Below are 25,138 nucleotides of genomic sequence, written 5' to 3' on the forward strand. Positions count from 1 at the left end.
TGAAACACAGTTAGCACCACAACAATTTATTGATAGAATAATTTTGTCGAACATAGAAATACGAATTGTCAAAATAGGAATTGGTGAATTGAATTTTATAACATGTGGATGTTGAATTCTTGAGGAGTATCTGCTTGTCTCAAGCTATCAGAAGTTCATTTAGAATCTGCTGGGATGAAGTGTAGGCCTTTCAGGATTAAGGGACGAAACTGCTCATGTTGAAATCTGAAAACGAATGAGATCAATCAGATCAAATACTGGTAAAGATTGTGAAGAAAACTGCAATATTGATTTTCTCGTAAGTTTTATATAAAAAATTTGATTATTCAACAGTTAATTTAAGTATCCAAAATCCAGATAAATCAATGACAAATACTACTGTTTGAAGAAATCAAGGCCGAAGCCAGGGAGTGATCAGGAGAGATCGATTTCCCTTTGAAATAAAGAAAAAATCTATGTATATTAATTGCGCTAATCTCACTCTGTTTTGAAAGGGCTCTCATAATGGCAAAAAGTTCATTTATTTTCGTGATCTACATAGTCGAATCAATAACTGAAATGATAAAATATTCCCATGCAAGAACTTTAAATTTTTTTTCGATTTTTTAATAAGGGATGGAAAACTTTACGGAAATTTTTCGACAAAAAAATTTTCAGGTGAGATCGAAATTCGGCTAATCAGGGATCGTCAATTCTGGCACCACCCACCGATTCTTCATAGAGCTCATGGTTCTGAGGAAATTGAACTCCAAATTTGGAAAAAAATTGAATTTCCCTCCAAAAATCGTTTTATCTCCTTAATAATTCGTTACAGAACCCTCAAACACAAACGTTTTTCAAACATCAAGTTGCGATCTAAGACATACTGAGGTTTCAAGGGCGTAGCTTACGTCCAGGAGAAGTTGCAGCATCGGGAATATTACCAATTTTTCTCCCGAAAATATCCGTTTTTTACCTATAATTTCTGAAATAATGTAGTGATCGCCCAACTGCAAGTATTTTCGTGATCTACAAAGTCGAATCAATCAATAAAATGTACAATATTCCCATGAAGGAAATTTAATTTTTTTTCAATTTTCTAAGGGTTGGTATCGAAATTTTTACGAAAATTTTTCGACAAAATATTTTTCAGGCAAAATCGAAAATCGGCTAATCAGAGATCGTCAATTCTGGCACCGCTCACCGATTCTTCGTTGAGCTCACGGTTTTGAAGAAATTTGAAATCGAAATTTTGGAAAAAATTGGATTTCCCTCCAAAAATCGATATATCTCCTCAATTGTTGGTCATAGACCCCTCAAATAAAACATTTTTCAAACTTCAAGTTGCGATCTAAGACATACTGAGGTAACAAGGGCGTAGCTTACGTCCAGGAGAAGTTGCAGCCTCGGGAATAATACCAATTTTTCTTTCGAAAATTTCGGATATTTACCTATAATTCCTGAAATAATGTAGTGATCGCCTAACTGCAAGCAATTTCGTGATCTACAAAGTCGAATCAATCAATAAAATGATACAATATTCCTATGAAGGAAATTTTATTTTTTTCAAGAGCCCTCCACCTTCATGCAGTTTTTATGACAACACGCTGTCATGCAAAATTATCGGTAATTTTGATGCACTTGTGCAATTACTTACGAAAATTTTTCGACAAAAAATTTTTCAGGTTAGATCGAGAATCAGCTAATCAGAGATCATCAATTCTGTCACCGCTCAACGATTCTTCGTAGAGCTCACGGTTTTGAGGAAATTTGAACTCCAAATTTGGGAGAAAATTTGGTTTCTTGATTTTCCCTCAAAAAATCATTATATCTCCTCAATTTTTCGTCACAGACCCCTCAAATAAAAAGTTTTTCAAACATCAAGTTGCGATCTAAGACATACTGAGGTTTCAAGGGCGAAGCTTACATCCAGGAGAAGTTGCAGCCTCGGGAATATTACAAATTTTTGTCTCGAAAATATCGGATTTTACCTATAATTTCTGAAATAATGTAGTGATCGCCCAACTGCAAGCATTTTCGTGATCTACTAAGTCGAATCAATCAAAAAAATGATACATTATTGCCATGTTAGGTATGGAAAATTTTTCATGAAAATTCGTCTACAAAAAATTTCTCAGGTGAGATCGAAATTCGGCTAATCAGAGATCGTCAATTCTGGCAACGCTCACCGATTTTGCGTAGACCTCACAGTTTTGAGGAAATTTGAACTTGAAATTTGGGAAAAGCATGATGCGAGTAAGCATAGACTCAAACCACAGAGGAATTCTTCTTTTTCCTGTATAACCCTCAACATAACGTCTGGCGATCCTCTAGCATCTCGGACTACGAAAACAACCCTGCCAAAAACTCTTCCTTCCTTTAATATCCACAAAATTCGACATCCATCACCATCCGGCAGAACCTTCACCGGCATATCTGATGAAATACATAATTCGTCTTTCCTCCTGACAGTTTTCAGACTGTCGAAGCCCTCTCGATCTCCTACGTCGTCGGCCCACCACAATGCGCACAGAGCGCCATTCTATCTGTTTGTGTGCGTGTGTACTGTGTGTGCCATGTAATCCTCCACATTTGCGTATGAATAAGGCCTGTACAGTGGTTCCATTGTGCCGGGGGGGCAGGGGTGCATTGTCCGGGGCTCCGTTTTGACACCGTCATTTTCTGCTTGACTGATCTCTGCGATCTTATCGCATTTGCGTGGAGGTGGCGACCGCATTCTAAATTTACCCCTGTGTGTGTGTTAGTCTGCGGGGATGAGGGGGGGATGTAGATAAGGTCGCACACAAGTGTTGCCTCGGATGAACCTGGTTATGTGTGAAAAGAGGTTTACGATATTGAGATGTTCAAACTTGAGGGAATATGATTGGGAATGGGATGATTTATTGCTTTTGAGTTGGTCGAATTGGGAGAATAATATGTAGTTGTTATGAGGTGTTTTGATGTTAAGATTGTTGTTGAAAAATGGGAGTTATTGATGATGACGCAATTTGACTGTTATTCAGAATCTAGGCTCTAGATTGTAGGAAAAGAATTATCGACTTCGTAACAGGATAAAAGAAATAATATATTGGGTAGAAAGTCGCTTAAAAATCTTATTTGAGTTCTATATTAAATTTGGCCAAGCTTTCGACCATTCACATGGTCATCTTCAGGGCAACAATGTTCATTACAAACGGCTATAAAGAAAAAGAGAGACTCTAGAGTTGACAAAACCAATGACGTGAATTCAGAAGCTTTTGCACGTTTTTTCTTGGTATTTATATAATTTTTCATGAAAGGATACTGCACTCTTCATTAGAAAAAGTAACTCCCTTGTCGAATTTGCTGAATTTTCGAAATGATAAAGTCCAAGTCATTCCAAACAAAAAGTTCAATAGACGCAAGTTTTTCTTTAGGCTAGTTTTGACGCTAGAGACCCCTGAAAACTCTCATTTGTTCTTCATTGTTAAACAAATCAAAATGTTATCCTGGATAATCTTCACTATTCTGAGTAATCAAGATGTGAAGAGTCAAAAATTTGGGATACTATTATAAGGTTTGGTTATATCTCCTAAAATATTGGTCAGTCAAAAGTGTTGTCTTGGATGAACCTGGTTGTGTGTGAAAAGAGGTTTACGATATTGAGACGTTAAACTTGAGGGAATATGATTGGGAATGGGATGATTTATTGCTTTTGAGTTGGATGGGAAGATTTTTGTTTTGTTGGTCGAATAATATGTAGTTGTTATGAGGTGTTTCGATGTTTAGATTAGAGTTGAAAAATGGGAGTTATTGATGATGATGCAATTTGAATATTATTCCAAATCTAGACTCTACAGATTTAGAAATCACTGACATGTAGTCAGGAGGTTTTGCACGTTTTTTCTGGTCTTCACTTCATATAATTTTTCATAAAAGGATACCGTACAGTAAGGATATTGCCTATATTTTGAAATTGCTTTTAATATGTAGATAAGCACTATATAAACACAAAAAAAAATATTTTCATGGAAAAATATAGAAAGTACCAATAAAAAATACGTAAATAAAGTTTTCAAAATTTCCGCTGGTGACGTCACTGCATAAAAGAGTCACCACCATAGACAAACTAACTAGTTTATCTATGATCACCACGTGCTAACGGTCTGTGAAACTGAGCTAATATCAGCTGATTTTGATAGTCAAGCCAATAAATTATTATTATTATTAGAGAAAGTGGCTCCATCTCAAATAGTCTGAATTTTTGATATGTTATATTAATAAGTATAGGTAGAGGGAGCATATGTCATTTTCAGTAGGTAACCAAATTTTGTCCCCAACATGAACTCTCAAATTTGACATGAAGCGCTCGGAAATGAAAACAAATCAGTGATGCGATATTTCACTCAATTTGCGAGTTTTTTCACAAAGAACGCACTTCTTATGTCCCATATTGATTCAACGTTTCATATTGACTCAAAATATATTTGAATAAATATCTAAATATATCAGAAACTCAGAAAACAAACTTCAAACGAGCCAAACGACTTGAAACAACCGATGACACTAGGATATAGTAAAATTGTGGATTTGAAAATATATCACAATCCGACGACGAAATCTAACAATGTTGGGGACATGTAGAAATTGCGTATAATTCCTCTACCTATGTTATAGCCCAAATCATTCCAAACAAAAAGTTAAATAGATGAAATGTTATCCTGGATAATCATCACTATTCTGAGTAATCAAGATGTGCCTACCCATGGAAAATATTCATTAACCACCCCTCTGGTCTTCTTTCAACTCACTGGCAGGAAAAACACAGTTCCTGCTTTAATTTTTGATTACCAACAACCTAGGTCAAGCAGGCAGAGATTCTATCTCTCCACCACAATCATTTATCGTATACTAAGACGAATGACCGTTCTGATTATTTTCATTAGGATACATAGAACAAAGCTTAAAGTTGGCCTAGAAGTACAATGTATTATCGAGGAAAGATATAATTCATATAATTGCCGTAAAACCAGAGATCATTCCTTATGCAAATATCTACTCACTTTTACGCTACGATTAAAATGAAATGTGCGTGTTGGTGACACTAATATTAATCTTGAAAACACATTGTTACATTTTATAGTTGCGAAAAGGCCATAATAGCAGGTTCGAAATAGGGAAAAATTAAAACAATATGGGATCTAATAGACCTAGCAGAAAATTTAAATAGCATGTAATCATCAGCAATTAAATTTGAATAAACTGGCATAAATGCATTTGAATGTTTGAACAAATTCAAAAAATATTTTCAGTTGACATCTTTTTTCACTATTTCATAAAACCGATTTTAATTTCTTATACGTTGCAGTTTTTACTGGAGTGGTAGAAAAGTCAACTGAAATTTTTTGTCTTGATACAGTACTCATAAGGAAACTTGTTGTTCATCTATCATTTCTGACAAAATAGAGAATCTGTGTAAATGATGTAATACTACGCAACTCAGTTGTGGACCGACGCATTCGCCAACTTGTACTATAAAATAATCCAATAAAAAATTTTCCAATGAGATGTTTCATGTTCATTTCACTATCTCGTCAGTTGTCCCCTTTGAAGCTTTCATCTTTTGACATTTGACAGATGAAATTACGCCATTACTAAAAATAGAACGATACACGTTCCAAAAATGCATTGAAATAGTTAAAGCAAAAAAGGAAAACACAATTTGCAATCCTAATGCATTTTCAAGTCATCATTTAGCATTTTTTCGGCCAGCCATAGTGGAACTGATAGGGAAATTGGGATCTGTCGAGACAAGTTAGCGATAGAAACCATAATAATCTGAAAAAATACTCAACATGATGAGAAATATATTCAAGATATGGTCATAAAACTTAAAATCTTCAGTACATTTTTAATCGAAAAGGCATATATTGGAATTGTTTTAAGAATAATATTAGGTGTACAACTTTCATCCGCCGATTCGCACTAGATGGCTGTAGCGGTGAATAGATACTAATAAATAGATCGTAGATGTCATACAATAAGCTTAGGTATATGTGAACATAACGCCATTGACATATTAGTAGATTTTTGTCTGCATCATGAAGTTATTCTCGATTAAACATGTCAGCTTACGAGCCAAATTCTCGTCATTTGCGGGAGATTTTAATTTTCTGCTTTAATATGATGAAATCTGCGGCTGAGGCTCATCAAATCCTCTCAAATACCTATGGTGAGGCCGCTATTAGTGAAAGAACGTCGAGAGTGGTATCAACGCTTCAAGAATGGTGATTTTGACGTCGAAGACCAGCATGGCGGTGAAAGAGAGAAGGTTTTCGAACATGCAGAATTGAAGGCATTACTTGATCAAGACTCGTGTCAAACGCAACAAGAATTGGCAAGATCTTTGGGAGTGACACAACATTTCAAAACGCCTGAAAGTCCTGGGAATGATTCAGAAACAAGGAAATTGGGTGCCGTACGAGTTGAAGCCGAGAGATGTTGAACGGCGTTCGTTTGCTTGTGAACAGCTGCTTGCAAGGCAAAGACGGGAGTGATTTGTGCATTGCATTGTGACTGAAGACAAAGAATGGGTTCATTACGATAATCCCAAGTGCAGAAAATCATGGGGATATCCCGGCCATGCTTCCACTTCGGCGGCCAAACCAACTATTCACAGTTCCAAGGTCATACTCAGTGGAAGAAACATAAATAATAAAGGATAAGGAATTTTTTTTGTAAAATTCACTCGAGTTCACCCCTGTAACCACCTTTTCAATATTATATATGACTATAACACGTTCATTCGCGACATTTTTCCATTTGTCCAAGGAAAATTCTTTTTTTAATTGATATACATCCGACTTAAGCGGCGTGTTCTTAACGAGATGGAAACTGAGATTATTTCTTTATACCTTCTGTTTTGCATTTTTATGTTGACGTTTCGCTCACTTGTACGTCGTTATTTGCCGCAATTCGAAATGAAATAGTGACACGTGATTCAGTTATTTTAAAAAGTCGCAGAAGCTTATCTTGCACATCTTCCAATAACTCAAATCGCAGACTATAAATCTGATGGTTTCGCTCTTGACTTTGATGAAGCGAGGTGTTTCGTTAATCGATGTTTGCCACACGATCCGTTTCAGAAATGGTTGTTTTTTTTGCTAGGAATTCTACACGAAGGTCAATTACAGAGTATAACAAAGTACTGGAAATTGGCCATTTGAAATGCCGTTCGAGGAGATTGTCCAAAACTTTTTGCCGCTGAGTTGGCACAACTGTATTATTTGCTCAACTGGAGTTACATATACATAAATTTGTCTACATTGCTTTGTTTTACCAGTTCATCTATTTTAATAGTGGGTAAAGATTGTTTCATTAGGTGTCAACAACATTTTTTGAGAAGAAACTGATTTATTGTCAATTTTAGTCGAGCAACAAAAAGTCCTTTTGTCCGATTAATAATAACGTTATTTCAATGATAGAATTCAACAATAATTTCAGAATAATTCAGAGGCTAACACTGGTACTGTGCATTATTGGTGTAATCAGAAAAGTATCACAAACTATTCTGCAAATGGGCTACTACCTTATTTTTTAGCCCTCTATCATTTCGTTACAATGTCTGTCATTTTCACGTTGACGAACATTTTATTAATTGATATTAAAAAAACGGATCTTCAACTCGTTTCAAATTTTATCAGATAATTCTGTATATTCTTTACTCAAACTTGTTTATTTGAGACAAAAACATTCAAATAAACAGAATATAGATAAAACCACTCGTCCTAACGGACTCGTGATTCCAATCAATCGGTTTGTTTTCATGTTTTTGCCAAATAATCAAATTTTCGTGGAAAAGAAAAAATTATCGATAATATTTGAAGCACTCGTGGTATTAACTTTGAATATTTCCCTCATGTCAAAAATTCTATGTAAATGGAATGCAATTAGCGAAAATTACAGCGAATATTTCCCTCCTGTCAAAAATTCTATGTATATGGAGAACAATTATCGAAAATTACAGCGAATATTTCCCTCTTGTCAAAAATTCTATGTATATGGAGAACAATTATCGAAAATTACAGCGAATATTTCCCTCCTGTCAAAAATTCTATGTATATGGAGAACAATTATCGAATATTACAGCGATAATTGCATTGTAGGAAGTGAAACAGCACTGCGATAATTGTTCTGTTCATAGATGCATAGTTTCTATGCATCTTACACAGTTCGAATCTATGGCAATTCCATTCTAAATCAGTTTGACAAGTAATGTAACAGTTAATTCGGGAAATATTCCCCTGAATTACACTCGTGCATCAAAATGACCGAATAATTTCGCATTCCAGCGTGCTTTCTTTGAAAAACTGCATTCGGTCATTTTCATCATGCAGTTTTTATGACAACACGCTGTCATGCAAAATTATCGGTAATTTTGATGCACTTGTGCAATTACTTATGATAATTGTATTCATTGCAATTATCAATCACCATGACAACACTATTGCGTTTGACAACACCATTCCAAATAAATATCAAAACTTCACGTTTTGGCAATGCGTATGTTCAAAGTATAACAAAGTATAAATGCGCTAATCAAAGAAAAATTCCCAGATATACAACATACAGTCACAAATATATTTGGGAAATATTTATGGATTTTTGCTGCGAACGAGAATATGAATTGAATCAACATAGGAGCTAAGAAGAATAGGTGAATATGAGAAAGAGAGAAGGGACCGAATATAAAGAAGCAACGGTGAAGACAATGTGGAACATTTTGTGTAAACTTTTGCATAAAAGTACTACAATAACTATAACATTATAATTGACCCGTTTAACAATATAGTATTCAAATCAACCTGAGATACCCACGATGCAATGGTAATAGATCATCTTTGGTATAGAACAGCAATTAATCTACTGTTGAGTTGAGATTTAATAATGTTATAACTCTTTTTGTCAAGAAATTTTTCGACGAATCTACTTCGGGCATTGACGAATGTCTTAGTAATCTGCTTTCGATTGTCATAAAATAATCTCGCCTATTATCAATGTCCTAGGGATATTATCACTGATACTCGTAACAGTTCTAAATCATTTGAAATTTCGAACGTTAAGTTTTGCCTAACGATATTTCAAATATTTGTGGTCAAATATTCAACGTATCTTATCGAACAACTGCCGTATTGCCATTATATGAGTTTTTCTCTTTCCAAAATTGAACTCTCATACCTCAAGTCGAAACCGTATTGCACATATCACAAGCACCAATCACAACCCTTTCTTTGGCCGTTTCATGAAGGTAATAAAAAACAAGAAAAACGGTGTTTGAATTAGGGGTAACTATTTTGTTGATTTTCCAGAAGACTTTTTCAAAAACCAGTTATCCTTCAAGTCACTTGAGCATAAACATTGTCTGTTTGAAGTGTCGAAGAGAAATAACTTTTTCTTGCGATTCAAGAATCATTCTATTTTATTATTCAATCGATTCATATAATTTCATTATTCTTATTTTTTTTATTTTGATCTTTTCTTCAGATGTAAAAAAGGAAGAAATCTTCGTACATCAGTTGATTCAGAAGTCACAAATTCCACACTAGCGCCCTCTGCATATCCAACAAGTTTCAAGTTCAAATTTTTGAACACAATTCTCAGATAATCAAATCTTAGGATCTATCCTATGAACACAAAACTCTTCCAACACCTACACAAATCCGATCACTCAATTCTCCAACTATCAAACAATGAAGTTGACAACCTGGACTACCTGGTGCACCGACAACACGCCGACGAAGACGTCGTGGAGCTAAGACGCCTCGCGTCGCGGTCGGCATCAAAGTGTGCCATCACTGACACCCTCCCGAATTTTATACAAAACCCTGCCATCAGACGTGGCTCAAAGAGGGGGCAAATACTTTTTATTCCATCCGCGGCTCATCTGCAAGTCCGATAACACACCTAATTATCAAGTTAATATGGCCATTCTGTATGGCGAACGTCGAAAAGAGGCCAGAGGAAAGAGAGCGACGCCAGGCGTCGCCAGGCTACAGACAAGGACGCCCCGTCGCATTGATATTATAAGTAAGTTCAATAGCTGTATTCATTTGTAAACTAAGGCCGGCATATTATTCAGAAGGGGGCAGAACTCATGTATGTTTCATACAATTTAAAGTACCGCCGACGCTGCCGGCGTCGTTATATTCCGGCGTTGCGACGGGGACGTCGAAAGGAGAAGGATTTTCAGGATTTTGGGCGGAATAATTCTGGAATAGACACTTTCGTGGTTGGTGGTGCTTTTGTAGGTTATGGTCGTTTTGATGTCGAATACCAGGGTTGATGTGAAAGGAGTCTGGCATAACGTTGAATGAAAGTTGAGCCATTTCTGTAGTTTTCTTAACATGCCCACTCTTCAGGTCAGTATTTTTACTGTTTTTTTGTTTCCTGTCCAAGGTCTTTATAACTTCTTCTTCTTTAAGTGTCATCTCCAAGGTGAAGGTCGACAATCATCATGGAAGTTGAGCCATTTCTGTAGTTTTTTAGAGTATGAAATTCTAAGACATGCCCACTCTTCGGGTCAATATTTTTACTGTTTTTTTTTGTTTCCTGTCCAAGACCTTTAAAACTTATTCTTCTTTGAGTGCCATCTCCAAGGTGGAGGTCGACAATCATCAAAGCTCTCCTGACTTTTGAGGCAGTTGCTCTAAATAGTTTTGAAGTGCAACCAAACCATTTCTTCAGATGTTTCAGCAATGAGATTCGTCGTCTTCCTACGCTTCTGTTGTCTTCTATTTTCTACTGCATAATAAGAGATACTGGCCACGCATTTTGTGTCTGAGAATTGCGACTTTCTCTCCTTAATAGTCAATTCTGTTACTGAGACCTTGCAAAAAATCTAAGTTTTTGTGAGTTAGTACAATCGGTTATGTTATCTGTAGATTTTGTTACTGATTCTCATCGTCATTGGTAATTACTCTCAATCATTAACCTAATAGGGAATGTTCTAACGATATACCAGAAACATTTTTGAGAAAATATTCGCTAGGATATGGCTGGAAAACCTAATGGTCTTGAGAATAAGGAGCTATTTCCATTAGGTTGAGGGTCCAAGCCATAAAAAGCATCAATGGTGAACATAAAAAGTCTTGAGCAGACTAACTGGAATAAAAATACAATAAAAACAAAACGCCTCAAAGAGAAAAGAGCCCAGGTTTGTGTTTTAGATATCTGCAGATATTTCTGATCTGCAGGTACCTTTTTGGAAGATTCTCTAAGGTCTTCTTTCAGGATTCAGATATCAGTCTCATTGAAATGGGATTTTGAACATCCAAATATTGTAATATTTGTTGGCTTACATATGGCATTGACAGTATGGAACAAAATATCTCCTAAATGGGATCCGCATCTTTGGTGGTACATGCGTTAAATTTTATGGCATACATATTATGGTATTTCGTTGATGAAGTTTCTAAAGTTACACCTTAATGCTTCGACGTCTGGAAACTTGAAAGTAAAAAACTGTGATCTCAAATAAACCTACAGTTAGGAGTCCAAAGGCATCAAATTGCAATAGTGTGACCGACAATTCATGCTGCCAGAGGAGCACCCTTGCGGAATGGTTTGGTGGCTGGCATGGCAATTTGCTGAAGGCATGATAACGTTCTTTACAGTAGTGATTTCAATACTAAAGATCATCAGCGGAGGAAACAGTCTTTCTAGATGCTTTGGTTTCTCATAAGTTGAGTGGATTTTATCTACCTACTCCAAAATGCGCTTTTCTTGCTTCTGCGTAAAAACGGCATGCAATTTTTTTGGTTCAAGGATTCATTTGGTAGAATTGTATGAGACTTTACATATCAACTTACTTTTATGTCCCACCAATCGATCTGTCATGACAAAATTCTAACCCAATTTCATGAAAAGCTTCAAACCACGACTCGTAACATCTTCCCAATTCAATTCCCAGTTTCTCAAGAAAACGCGTCCCATTTTGCAACCCCGCAAGAAAGTACCGCTGGAGAAAGTGCCCAGAAATCTGAATATGCAACACCCTAGGCCGCCGAAAATGCATAATTCAGCATGGAAATTAGAAATAAATTAAATATGAAAATTACGGACAGCAGAAGAGGAGAGAAAAAGAGGCTTATTGATTATGTATGCAGTGAGGAAAAATTAAACCCCTAATGAAGAAATACGTCTTCCCTAAACGCACGCTAGAAAATACTGCTAAAGTTACTGGTGCCAGCTTTTCGTTTTCCCGCTTCGAACTGTCTGCGTAGCAGGTGGTTGCCCACAGCGACCTCTGACGGGATCCGTCTGCGGTGGTGAAAGTTTTTTATTTTTTCCAACTTTTTTTGATGTAATTAATTGCCGTCAAGATAAAATGGATTAGTGTGGCGTGGAGGATTTTGAGTGAAATGCAAATTCTGTGAAGATTAAATAATACTTATAATAACAGAGAAAATTTTTCAATTAGGCTATATTTTTTCCTGGCTCTTCTGAGCCGTTAGAATTTATTGCGAACAATAATAATTCAGCAAAATATTGAGTAACTAGGTGCGGTTCAGCCTGCTGGATAATGTATCTGAAGCGGCTATGAGTTTTTTGTTTAGAAATAAAACCAACAAGCACTGACAGTTCTGTGGCCCTCAAGGCTGCAGCTAAGAACTGGTCTCCAAATCTCATAATCTGGGTCTTATTTACTTTTAATTTTACACCATTTGCAGAGAACTACCCCTGTGCAGCTATAGCATAGGCACTGAAGACGTATCTCTAAGAAATTGTTCAACAAATTGGTATCGACAGCATAGTGGACAGTCGGACTGATAGGTACATTCAGATGGAGATCATTTGTGTATATGTTGAATAATACTGGTCCCAAAATTGAGCCCTGCGGAACCCTTCGCTCTGTAGTGTATGTAGTTTTTCCAGTCAACAATATTCATACTTTCCTGGAGGAACAACTGGCAGATAGAATGTTTGGTGTCACGAATATAATAGGTACTCCATCTTTTTCAGTAGAATCTCCACTAGGAATTGATCAAGCCAAGTAGCTTGACATTTTAACCAACTACTTGACTTGAAAATCAAGCTTGTGAAATATTACATACTTGATCTTGACTTGACTCGATTTCAGATATTTATTGCTTGACTTGATATCAAGCTACTCGATATTACTTGAGCTTGATATGCACGCGTCGCACGGATTATATTTCTGCAATCTCGTGCGCGCTTAGACTAAATAAGGCGATTCCTCGAGCGCCGAGAGACTGAAGCAATCGCCAGTGTGGCTTTATTAGTAGTTTTTTTACTTTTCTATGAAATCTATTGGTAGATTTTTTTAGAAATATCTATCTAAACTTGGCCAAAATGGCCAAGGATTTTTTATCAACGCCAGCATCTTCCTATTGAAAGACAAATTTCCAGAGCTGCTCTTACAGTTGAAAAAACCCGCTATAGGTTAGGCGTCAAATCTATAAGATGTCTCATGTGTCTTATATCCTGGATAAAAAATTATGAAATCAGAAAAAGCCTGAAGGTTTCTCAATATTGAGAAACTTTATTTTTTCAATTATTATTCATTTTTTTTATGATTAATATGATTCAATTTATGTTTCTATTTCAAAAAGTTGATATTTTCGGTTTTTTCATACAATAAGTTCAATAAATGAAAGTGTTTTTTGCAAGGTTCCTTCCCATCGCATCCTTTTTTTATTGATGTGACAATACACAATAAAACTGTTAAAAATCAAAAAGCTTGAAATGATTAAAGTACTTGATAAATAAATACTTGACTTGACTTCAGATTGAAAAACTACTACTTGACTTGAAATCAAGTCAATTACACTGTCAAATACCCTGGTGAGGTAAAAAATAAACTCTTCGTATTGATTTTTATCATTTTTTTTTGTAATCGATTTTAATAAGTTAGTCAGTGCAGAAGTAGTCGATCTGCCAGTAGAAAAGCCATGCTGATCCTCACTTAGGGCATTTTAACTGCTGTAAGCCTTCTCCTCAGCAGTTCTTCCTTGATTTTCGAAGAGATGAGAAGAATGGAAATGTGCATGTAGTTGTACGCATCATTCGAATGTCCTTTTTTGTAGATTGATACGACTATGGATATTTTCAACTCCCTGGAAATATTCCTTGTTGCAGACACTGATTGAATATTTTGCTCAGAATATATGCCAAAAATATCTTACGTTAATTTTGTCATTAGGTAATTAGAACTTCATTTCCAATGAACGATAAATCAAAAGCTCTAGCTTATATCTTTAATATTTATAATGAACATCCAACAAACAATTACTCAATCTATTATTTATTTTCAATGTTAAATAATTCGACGTCCTACGTACAAACTCATTCCTGCAACTTCTGAAATCAATGATCTGAAAACGATGCGTCAAGCTGAACCAATGAAAGGTACCCACGCAATATGGAGTGAAAAGATGCTGCAAAAATGGAGAAAACCGACGGAAAGCTAACACCAGATAAGCCCCCATTCACATGTATGAAATTCAGCACATCAAACTTAAGTATCGTCGTATAAAATATGTAGTTATCATAAGTTCGCTGAGAGATGCTGGGATTCTGGAAGGCGGACAAGGTTCAAGTTGGGGGGGATCTCCGAAAAAGAAAAATAGTGGTGCTGAATGGACCTTTTCCTGAGATTATTGTGTGGCGTGGGAGACGAATACACAAAATTTTATCTTTTGGTTATGGGGAAATTTTCGATTTCTCACCCAGTTGATATGTCTGGACGAAAAATTTATGCGATGATAATTTTTTTATTGGAATTTAACAGCATGAAGAAAACGACGCGTTGTAGGCAACCAAATATATGTACAGGGTGTTCCAAATTCACTGAAAGTAACCCGAGAAAACTATAAGACTTAGAGAAGAATTCTTCAAGGACTCTCGATCTCTTTTTTCGAAATAATGAGATAACAGGCAAATTGAAAATTCCCCGGTCTACCATAGTAAAACACATTTTTTTGGCAAAATTCGATTTTATTATTCTACATTGTTGCCTTCGAGGGCAATACAGTGATTATACCGATCTTCCAACTTTTCGATACTATTTTTGTAGTACGATTTGTCATTAGCTTCAAAATAGGCATCAGTTTCGGTGATCACTTCTTCATTGGATATAAATTTCTTTCCAGCGATCATTCTTTTGAAGTCTGAGAACAGGAAAAAGTCGCTGGGGGCCAGATCTGGCGACTACGGTGGATGCAGAAGCCAAATTCATGCGATTTTGTCATTGTTTTCATTGATTTCATTGATTGACACGGCGCATTGTCTTGATGAAACAGCACCTTTTTTTCTTCAAATAGGGCTGTTTTTTAACGATTTTGTCCTCATAATATCAGAAAGCAGATCATATCAGGGACTACTTTGAATATTTCGTTTTATCTTGGTTTCTATTCTTGATGATCAAATAAACCCATATGAATTACTGAAAAGAACGTTTTAGTATCTCGTTAGTTTGCTACATAGAGATTCCATTCTCTGTTGAACATCAATTCCCTCCACATTATTTTCCTTTACTTTTTGTGATTCATTTTCCCAATAATTTCAGTCAGACCCTGTGATATGATCGTCAGCTTCTGATGCTCAGATCGGTAGAAAAGAAAATCAAGTCGGTGGCGTAGGGCTTCAGGGCTTTCCTCTTGAGTGGTCTTCGCTTCCATCCTCCAGCAGTTCACTTTTTATTATCTTTACCAACGTTAAATTAATGCCGATGATGCCTGAACCGTATATTATTCTTCTACTTGAGCGGGTGGCGCTGACGCGTTACACTTTTTATGTGACAGAGTAAAAGATGCTCTCGAAACGTTACAAAATGTATCTCGCTTTGATTCGACCCATATTTTCGCCACGAGGACAGCCTGTCAGGTCAGGATGTCTAGCAGGTCAGTCTCAGTGGAAAATTTCACTTTGTTCGTGATGTATTTATGCAACTCAAAATGACAAATAACGAATAACTGTTATGAAATTGGCAATTATATGAGTGATTTCTTGATTAACAAAAATAACATATACGAGTAGCAATAAATAACGACTAGCGAGTAAATATACCTAAGTTGAATATGTTTTAATGACAAATAACAATAATCAATTAGGTTCCCATATTTTGATATTCGAGTACATTAATTAATCGGAAAAGGCGAGATATTCATTCAATACTTGGACCCAGAACTTTCATTTTCCTTTCTGATAAAGAAGATATGTTACCTCATAAGTCGTCGTGTAATGATTTTATTCATTTGGAATTGTTACTGAATGAAACAAGTTTTTTTTCCTCTGTGGATTTGATGAAAATATATCATAGATGTCATACAATAAACATAGATATTCGCAAACATAACGCTATCGAAATATTAGTCGACTTTTGTCTGCATCATAAAGTTATTCTCGACTAAACATGTCAGCTTGCGAGCCAAATTCTCGTCATTTGCGGGAGGTTTTAATTTTCTGCTTTAATGTGAAGAAATCTGTGGCTGAGGCTCATCGAATTATTAATTATATACCTATGATGAGGCCGCTATTAGTGAAAGAGGTGCCTAGAGTGGTTTAAACGCTTCAAGAATGGTGATTTTGACGTCAAAGACTAACATGGTGGAAGAGAGGAGGTTTTCGAAGATGCAGAATTGGAGGCATCACGGAAGGGATTTCTGCATTGTATTGTGACTGGAGACGAAAACTGGGTTCATTACGATAATCCCAAGCGCAGAAAATCATGGGGATATCCCGGTCATGCTTGCACGTCGACGGCCAAACCGAATATTCATGGTTCTAAGGACATGCTCAGTAATTGGTAGGACCAGCTCAGCGTAGAGTATTATGAGTTGCTGAAACCAACCGAAACAATCACATCGAACGCAATTAATGCGTGAGAGCCGAGCATTAAAAGACAAACGGGCGAAATACAACGAGATACATGATAAAGTGATTTTACAACATGACAATGCTCGACCCCATGTTGTGAAAGTGATCAAGACATTCTTGGAAAGTGGTCATAATACTTGAAAGACATACGTTACTCCCTCGGACTATCACTTGTTTCGATCAATGGCTCACGGTCTGGCTGACCAGCACTTCCGGTCTTTGAAGAAGTGAAAAATTGGATCAATTCGTGGATCGCTTCCAAAGATGACCAATTTTTTCAACGCGTGATCCGTACGCTGCCTGAAAGATGGGAGGAAGTAGTGGCCAGCGATGCGCAATAGTTTGAATCATAAATGTAAAACCACTTTTTTACAATAAAGCCTCGAATTTCGAAAAAAACAGCAGAAGCAAAGTTGTCCGCCTATGTAAATCAAGTAGAATATTCCATTGTTTGCTTCAAAAGACAATAATTCATTGCCTACTAATAAATAGATTTTTCAACGTGCTGAGGTTATTTCTGAAAGGTCCATAGCGCATGTTCATTATTCTTTTTAATTTGCCTGAACGCTAAATTTAAAATTTGTACGTAACTCCATCTGAACTATGGACCCTTAAAAGTTCGACAAACTTAGACTTAAACAATTTTCACAGAACAGAGACGTAATAGCGATTTAAAAATCGGACAAATTTCGACTTGAGGAGTATCGTCTCGGTTTGTCTCTGATAAAAGTTGAGAATGTCTGAGGAGTTAAAAATAGAAATTCCAAGTCCTGCCCTGATCCTTCTCCACTCGGCGAGCTCATCTCTTATGGATACTGATGACTTCAGCAATGAGGCTGGCAGTCTTTGTCGGTGGTTGTTAGTTTTCGATCGCCCCTTGTTAAAATAAATTGGGAGAACGTTAGACTTTGATATCTTGACGATCGAAATAATGTTTCGCTTTCTTCGTAGGATTCACCGACGAGAAAGAACCACAACAAATGTGGAGAGCACTTTTCCGAACGTTTGGCAAATTTGAAGCGACTTTCTGCACAGCCTGAGCTCATAGAGATTCTTTTTGAGTTCAAAGGGAACGAACAAGTTTTTGTCTCGCCCACTTGCTCATCAAAAGAACGATTTCTACTATTCTATTCGAATTGTAATACTTCATCGATTGAGTTTACCGTTTACCGAAATGAAGCATTGGTCATAATTTTGCAAGGGTCGTGAAATATTTCAACCGAAGGTTGGTTTAAATATAAAAACTTTACAACTTTGTGTCAACTAAAGGATAAATTTAAAATTTCTAAAATTGTTATTTCAATTGTAAATTTCGATGTGTATATGTATTTCATGAGAATAACAAGAAAGAAATCTATGATTACCTGAAGTGATTGCTTTCTCTGTGAATCCTTACTAGAGAAATAGTTACGTTTAGTTAGTTTGAGGTTTCTCAATTGCAATTTTTGTGAAGTAGGTGAGTTGGTGAATTCAGTAACTTTTTTGAACTATAAGGCACTGATGAGGAAAAATTGTAGTAATAAATATAGAATTTCGAAATGTACGTCTATATTTATCTTAATTTAGTTATTCAATTTGTTAACATTTAACTCAATTTGTTCAGTTTAGGTTATTTTGAATTTTCTTTTGGTTGGTTTTTAATTTGGTCATCTTTATAATTGGAATTGTATTCCAAGACACAAATAAATCAAATATATCATAAAGATATATTATTCTGAGGGGAATGGACACAAAGTTGTCAATTTTTTATATTTATATTGGTTATAATTAGTTTGGTGAAAACCACAACTTCATAAGATCAACTTTTTTCAAGCTATAAGAGCAAATTGGAAAATGTGAAGTGAAAAGTTCTCATAACTTCTTTATTACTGCTCAGGTGCTATAATCATGTAGGGTTTCACGGCTTGGATGATTTTCATGCTACTGGGCTTGAGCTTGACTTGGTTTCAAGTCAAGCTCAAGTTAAGTAGTATTTTTTTAATCTCAAGTCAAGTATTTATTTATCAAGTACTTGATTGTTAGCAGTTTTATTGTGTAGTATACCATCAATAAAAAAATGATTAAATGATAGGGTACTATCAAAAAACATTTTATTCATTAAAATTATTGCATAAAAGAACCGTAAATATCATCTTTTTTGAAATAGAAACATAAATTAAATCACTATAAATCATAACAAAATAAAGAATAACAAAAAAAATAAAGTTCCTTGATATTGAGGAACCTCCAGGCTTTGTTTGATTTCATAATTTTCCATCCAGGATATAAGATACACGAGGCATCTTATAGATTTGTCGCCTAACCTATTGCGTTTTTTTGTAATTGTAAGAGCTGCTCTGGAAAATTATCTTTCAACTGGAGGTGAAGATGCTGGCGTTGATGAAAAATCCTTGGCCATTTTGGCCAACTTTGGAAAGATATTTCGGGAACCACCAAAATCTACCAATAGATTTCATAGAAATGGGAGAAAAATACTAATAAGGTCACACTGGTGCGCACGAGATCGCAGAAATATATGCCGTACGACGCGTGAATATTGAACTTAAGTACTATCAAGTAGCTTGATATCAAGTCAAGCAATAAGTATCTAAAATCAAGTAAAGTCAAGCACAAGTATGTAATTTTTCACGAGCTTGATTTTCAAGTCAAGTATGGTTGGTTAAAATGTCAAGCTACTTGGCTTGTCGAATCCCCTGAACAACATATTGTTGCCTTCTCATTAGCAGACTCATAAACTGAGCTTTCACACTGACATTATGGCACAATGAGCATGCCATATCGAAGAAATTTTTTCATTCTTCAAATGGGATAAACGGCTTGGTTAAAATGTCAAGCTACTTGGCTTGATGAATCCCTAATTTGAAAGTATATTATTTCATTCAATTTCAACTATTCAACTATTTTATTAACGTTATATCGAATTTGTGTTAAGCCAGTAGATTCAACAAGAATAGGCACACCCAAAAACCATTCGAATACAATACACTAAGCCCCATAAAAAGCGAGATCATGAAAATCCCCGGATAGAAAAAAAATAACCTTCACACTACATGTTGAATAACAACTCAGAAACAGAGCGACATAACAGTCAATACAGCGACATTCGCAGATAAGTAGGGCGATAAAAGATCACTCCTGCCAGGAGGGGGAAGAGAGCAAAGCGTTATCTGGGATCTGAAAAGACTCACCTATTGCCCGATGACGACGGGGAGTCTCTATGCTCACATATGTCGCGTGCGAAATGAAACGTGAATCCTCCTTAAGCCGAATAAAAAAGCCTTTCCAAATCTCCTGATAAACGGCAGCCATTTGCGCTACGTTCTTATGAAAGCGGTTCTGACGAACGGAGTTTTGCCAAATCTCCTCTACGGGATTGGTAGGAATTGATTTTTTTATTGTGAATTTTTTGACACTAGGTGAGGATACACACATCGTCAAAGGTCTTGGCCCCAAGGTTCTCAAGAAATAAACAATCTATGTTCTGGAAATGAGATGAATATTTTCCTCTATCACAACCGCAATATACACTGCGCCAAAAAATTAACGCACATTATGGAAATCTCAAATTTATTCTACAACTGAAGGTGTTCTGAATGATAATTTTTTTTATCAAAATTATGCATGCATATGTTATCCACTTTCAACGTTTTTCTTCAATACAGATGTTTTTTCCCAGCAGGAATAAAGAAAGATGAGTTTATCAGATTTTCAATGTATTGGCTCCATTCTGAAATCAGTTGTTCTCGATCAATTCTAGTGATCAATAGTTTTTCTTTCGTTTGATTTTCTACACTCGATCGCTATGCAACGCGAAACACGCAATTTGACCCAAGAGGAATGTGCCCAAGCGGTAGTTTTGCGAGAAGAAGCAGAAAGGTTTGGAGTTTCCCATACAAGTGTGTCCAGAATGTTGCAGCGATTCAGAGAGACAGGTATGAATGTCCGAAGACCAGGACAGGCTATAACCTCTTCCCAATGGATATGCTCTCTCGCAAAATCCAAACGCGCCCTTCGATGGGCTGGGGTAAGAGCTGGGCCTCTTGCCGCGACACGAGGCCTTAAATCATATTCTCTGAGGCGATTTCTTATTGTCTCAGTGCTAATTTGCACCCCATGTGTTTGCTCAAGCTGATTTTGAAGGAGGCGAGCGTTTGCAAACCGTTGTCTCAACGAAGAAACTCTCAAGTAACGTTCTTGAATGGCAGTTGTTACCCAAGGTCTACCCTGTCCTGGTCTTCGGACATTCATACCTGTCTCCCTGAATCGCTGCAACATTCTGGACACACTTGTATGGGAAACTCCAAACCTTTCTGCAATGTTTGTGTATGTCCACCCTTCTTCTCGCAAAACTACCGCTTGGGCACATTCCTCTTGGGTCAAATTGCGTGTTTCGCGTTGCATAGCGATCGAGTGTAGAAAATCAAACGAAAGAAAAACTATTGATCACTAGAATTGATCGAGAACAACTGATTTCAGAATGGAGCCAATACATTGAAAATCTGATAAACTCATCTTTTTTTATTCCTGCTGGGAAAAAACATCTGTATTGAAGAAAAACGTTGACAGTGGATAATATACCCATGCATAATTCTGATAAAAATAATTATCATTGAGAACACCTTCAGTTATAGAATAAATTTGAGATTCCCATAATGTGCGTTAACATTAACATGATAACACGATATAACTGTTAGGGTACTCTACTTATACCACAGAAAGGTACTGAGTTTGTGTTCCTGAACCAAGTGTGTTGGCCTTTTCTTTTTCTTTAATATCCAAGTGACCGGGAACCTAGACTGAACAGACCTTGCCTATTAATTCGTTAAGTTTTCTTCCGTATTCCAATAATTATAATCGATGATATGTGGACTCAATGCTATATAGCGATGCATTTCGACTATCAGGCTGCTATAAAACATATAATCGATTCTAAGATGGTATTGGAGTGTCGAAGAAAACTCAATCAAATAGACAGGAATAACAAGATTCGAAAAGCATTATATGCAACACACCGCAAATGGAGAAATTAATATAAGCAGATATATAGTCTTTGAGTTGCCAAACTTCATAAAAACAACTTGTTAAACTGATGAAGTACTTGTAGATTCACAAAGAAATATCTGATAGTTGCGATCTTTCCTTGACGGGAATCCTTCTCATTTCCATCCATAATTCCTGAAGAAATTTATAAAGCTCCACTAAGGACTAAGCTCACCCTACACATCATCTTATCACTAATTGATTGTTTGCCATCCAGTCTCGTCAATAGAACTTGTGGTGTCATAGTTGGATACACACAACTTTTATCAAATTTACTGTTTGGTAAATCCACAGAACTGTTATGAAGTTGGCTGCAGTATAATAAACACATAAAGTCGGCAGGAATAAGGATATATCGTGAAAACAGACACAGGAACAGCAGCATGTGAGAACAGGACCGGCTGAGTTCTACTTCGAGAGCAGTTCAGAAATAATGATTTCTGAAAATTGCCGAATAAAGATTCTGGAGATGATTGAAGATGTTTTGCATTCATAAGTGCAAGAAATATTGGAAGAAATAGTACAAAAAATGAGTATTTTTACTTGAGATATAGAAAATTTTATGAATTTTCAGTTTACCTTTTGAGATGTTTAGAATCCAAATATTCAATGAAAAAAAAATGAGAAAGCCACTGACGTAAAGTCAGAAGTTCTGTGACAGTCTGGAGCTGATTGTGCTTTTGGACTAGGGTTTCTAGGGGCGCAATTGGCGCATGAATAGATTAACGCTTGAAAACGTCTGATTAGTTCTTTCTTAATTTCTTCCCAAAGTCTGCTTGAATTTTGCTATCTGGGCAGCAGTCATTTTTGGAGCTGTCATTTTGACAAGTAAAATCTACACCATTACTTAAAATAGAACCATACAGGTTTCAACAACGCACAGAAATTGTTAAAATTCACTACAAATATTTTCTTTGGCGCCACGTGAAAGATGAGGTATACGCCAATGCTGCACAATCAATTCAAGATCCTGAAGACGGAATTCGAAAGTCATCGAGGACATACAGCCGTATATGTGCGAATTGGTCATAGAAAATTTTATGAAAAGGATATCTTTAATGACTTATCTTCTTCTTTACTATGAAATAATCATCCAATGATTCAATTCAAAATAAATTATCAAAATGAAACTTCTTCATAAAAAAATATGAACGTAAAAAACATTTAAACAACCTTTTTTTACATTTTTCGTTTATAAAACTAAAATCTGTTATATTAAAATTGACATTTTCGATGTGTTCAAGTTATTAGGGTTGCAAAGCCTGAAGACGACCCTGTTTCAGGACCTCGCAACAAAATATATCATACTTCCTATATTATATATATCTTTACGATCTCCTGCGGACAGAAATACGCGGTCAAACGACGAAAATATACAGATATAGATTCTTTTCTCCAGAATTTCGTTCGGGTAATTGAAATATTCGCCATGAAATATGGACACCATAAACGAATGCCCGTTGTCATGTAAAAGTGAATTGATGTAGTTTCCTTCGGGCTGTGTGTATAAAGTTGGACCTTTGGTGCTGAAATAAACTCTCATTTGGTATTGGACATAAATTTTCTATAAAGAAAAGTAGGGTTTGCTGGCCCTAAATGTTTCTGATGCTTTCGGTTATGTTTGAGTTTTTTCTGTCCCTCAGGATAATTTAATTGGTTTTCTAATAAAGACAATGAGAATAATGGCAACATTGTGTAATTTGTCAATTCATCGTATGTGATTGGTCGCTGATGAATCGACTATGGGTGCGCGTATCTAGGGAGAGAAACAGAGAGAAGTTTCTGGAAGATTTCGAATAATTGTTGAGACTAGTTGAATTAGGGATTTAAAATTCGATTTATCGGCGAGAATTGTGTTGAAATTCTTGCACCCCCCTTGGGATTGGAAAATTACAAAGAACAACATCTCTTGGTATTGAAATATCGCGAAGAAGAACATCCCTTGAGATTTGGAACAACAGAAACATAATTCTAAAAAAAAATTAAGTGAGCATCTTCACAAAATTCAACTAGTTCGAAAACTGAAGCCATTAGACCTCCATGAACGTCATTTATTCCTGATTTTGCTCTTGAATTCAGTATGAACAATTTTTTCCGTGATGAAATACATTTTGGGTTAAATAAAGGGTGTTTTTCCCGAGGTATTTAACTTTAAGTTGGCATTACTGTTCAAGATGGCGACCGATTTAACAGCTGTCAAGTGATTTATTCTCAGTTTGGTTTGGCAATTCATCAAATTCAGCCGAACGATCATCACGTAAGGCGAAGATTCGTCGAATGGACCCAAAATGAGATTGACGTTGTTCCCGATTTTCATAAGTGAATTTTGTTTAGCGATGAAGCGCACTTCAGGTTGAATGGCTACGTCGACAAACAAAACTGCCGCATTTGGAGTGAAGCTAATCCTCAAGTGTATGTCGAAACACCGTCACATCCAGAAAAACTGACTGTTTGGTGCGCTTTATGGGCTGGTGGAATCATTGGTCCGTACTTCTTCAAAAACGATGATGGCCAGAACGTTACAGTCAATGGTGATCGTTATAGAGCCATGATTTCTAACTTTTTCATTCCTGAATTGAACAACCATGATGTCCAGGAGCTGTGGTTCCAACAAGACGGCGCAACATGTCACACAGCTCGTGCCACAATCGATTTATTGAAAACACGTTTGTTGACCGCCTAATTTCACTTTTTGGACCTGTGAATTGGACTCCAAGATCTTGTGATTTAACACCGCTAGACTACTTTCTGTGGGGCTATGTGAAGTCATTGGTCTATGCGGATAAGCCACAAACCCTTGACCATTTGGAAGACAACATTCGCCGTGTTATTGCCGATATACGGCCACAAATGTTGGAAAAAGTAATCGAAAATTGGACGTCCAGATTGGACTACATCCGAGCCAGCCGTGACGGTCATATGTCAGAAATCATATTTAAAATGTAATGCCACAAGATTATCTTGCGGATAAATAAAATTGATATGAATAGAATAATCCATCGTTGTTTTATTGCAATTTAAAGTTCTCTAGCTCTAAAAAAATACCCTTTAGTTATGTAAACAAACAGACTTGCAGAAGTGAGTCCTACCCGCTCAAAAAAGTATGTCACAATGGGATCTTACTTGTTCATTCAATTCATTCCAAATATTCAAGGCAATCAAAAACATAAATCATAAAATTAAAATGAATACCTGGTATCTTTTCTAAGATATGCAGAGTGCCTTGAGGTGCTGCATTATGGGA

At 36.2% G+C, this 25,138-nt stretch overlaps 1 long non-coding RNA gene across 1 annotated transcript; it reads right to left on the bottom strand.

Moving 5' to 3' along the window:
* Nucleotides 1-10: 10 nt before the first annotated feature.
* Nucleotides 11-10,306, bottom strand: LOC123677395. Its single transcript, XR_006747099.1, has 2 exons — nt 9,529-10,306; nt 11-225 (listed from the first exon to the last, which is right to left on the bottom strand). It is a non-coding gene; the product is annotated as an uncharacterized LOC123677395 (long non-coding RNA).
* Between the last annotated feature and the right edge of the window lie 14,832 nt (nt 10,307-25,138).

This window comes from Harmonia axyridis, chromosome 4 (assembly GCF_914767665.1).
Source record: "Harmonia axyridis chromosome 4, icHarAxyr1.1, whole genome shotgun sequence".
Lineage (NCBI taxonomy): Eukaryota > Metazoa > Arthropoda > Insecta > Coleoptera > Coccinellidae > Harmonia > Harmonia axyridis.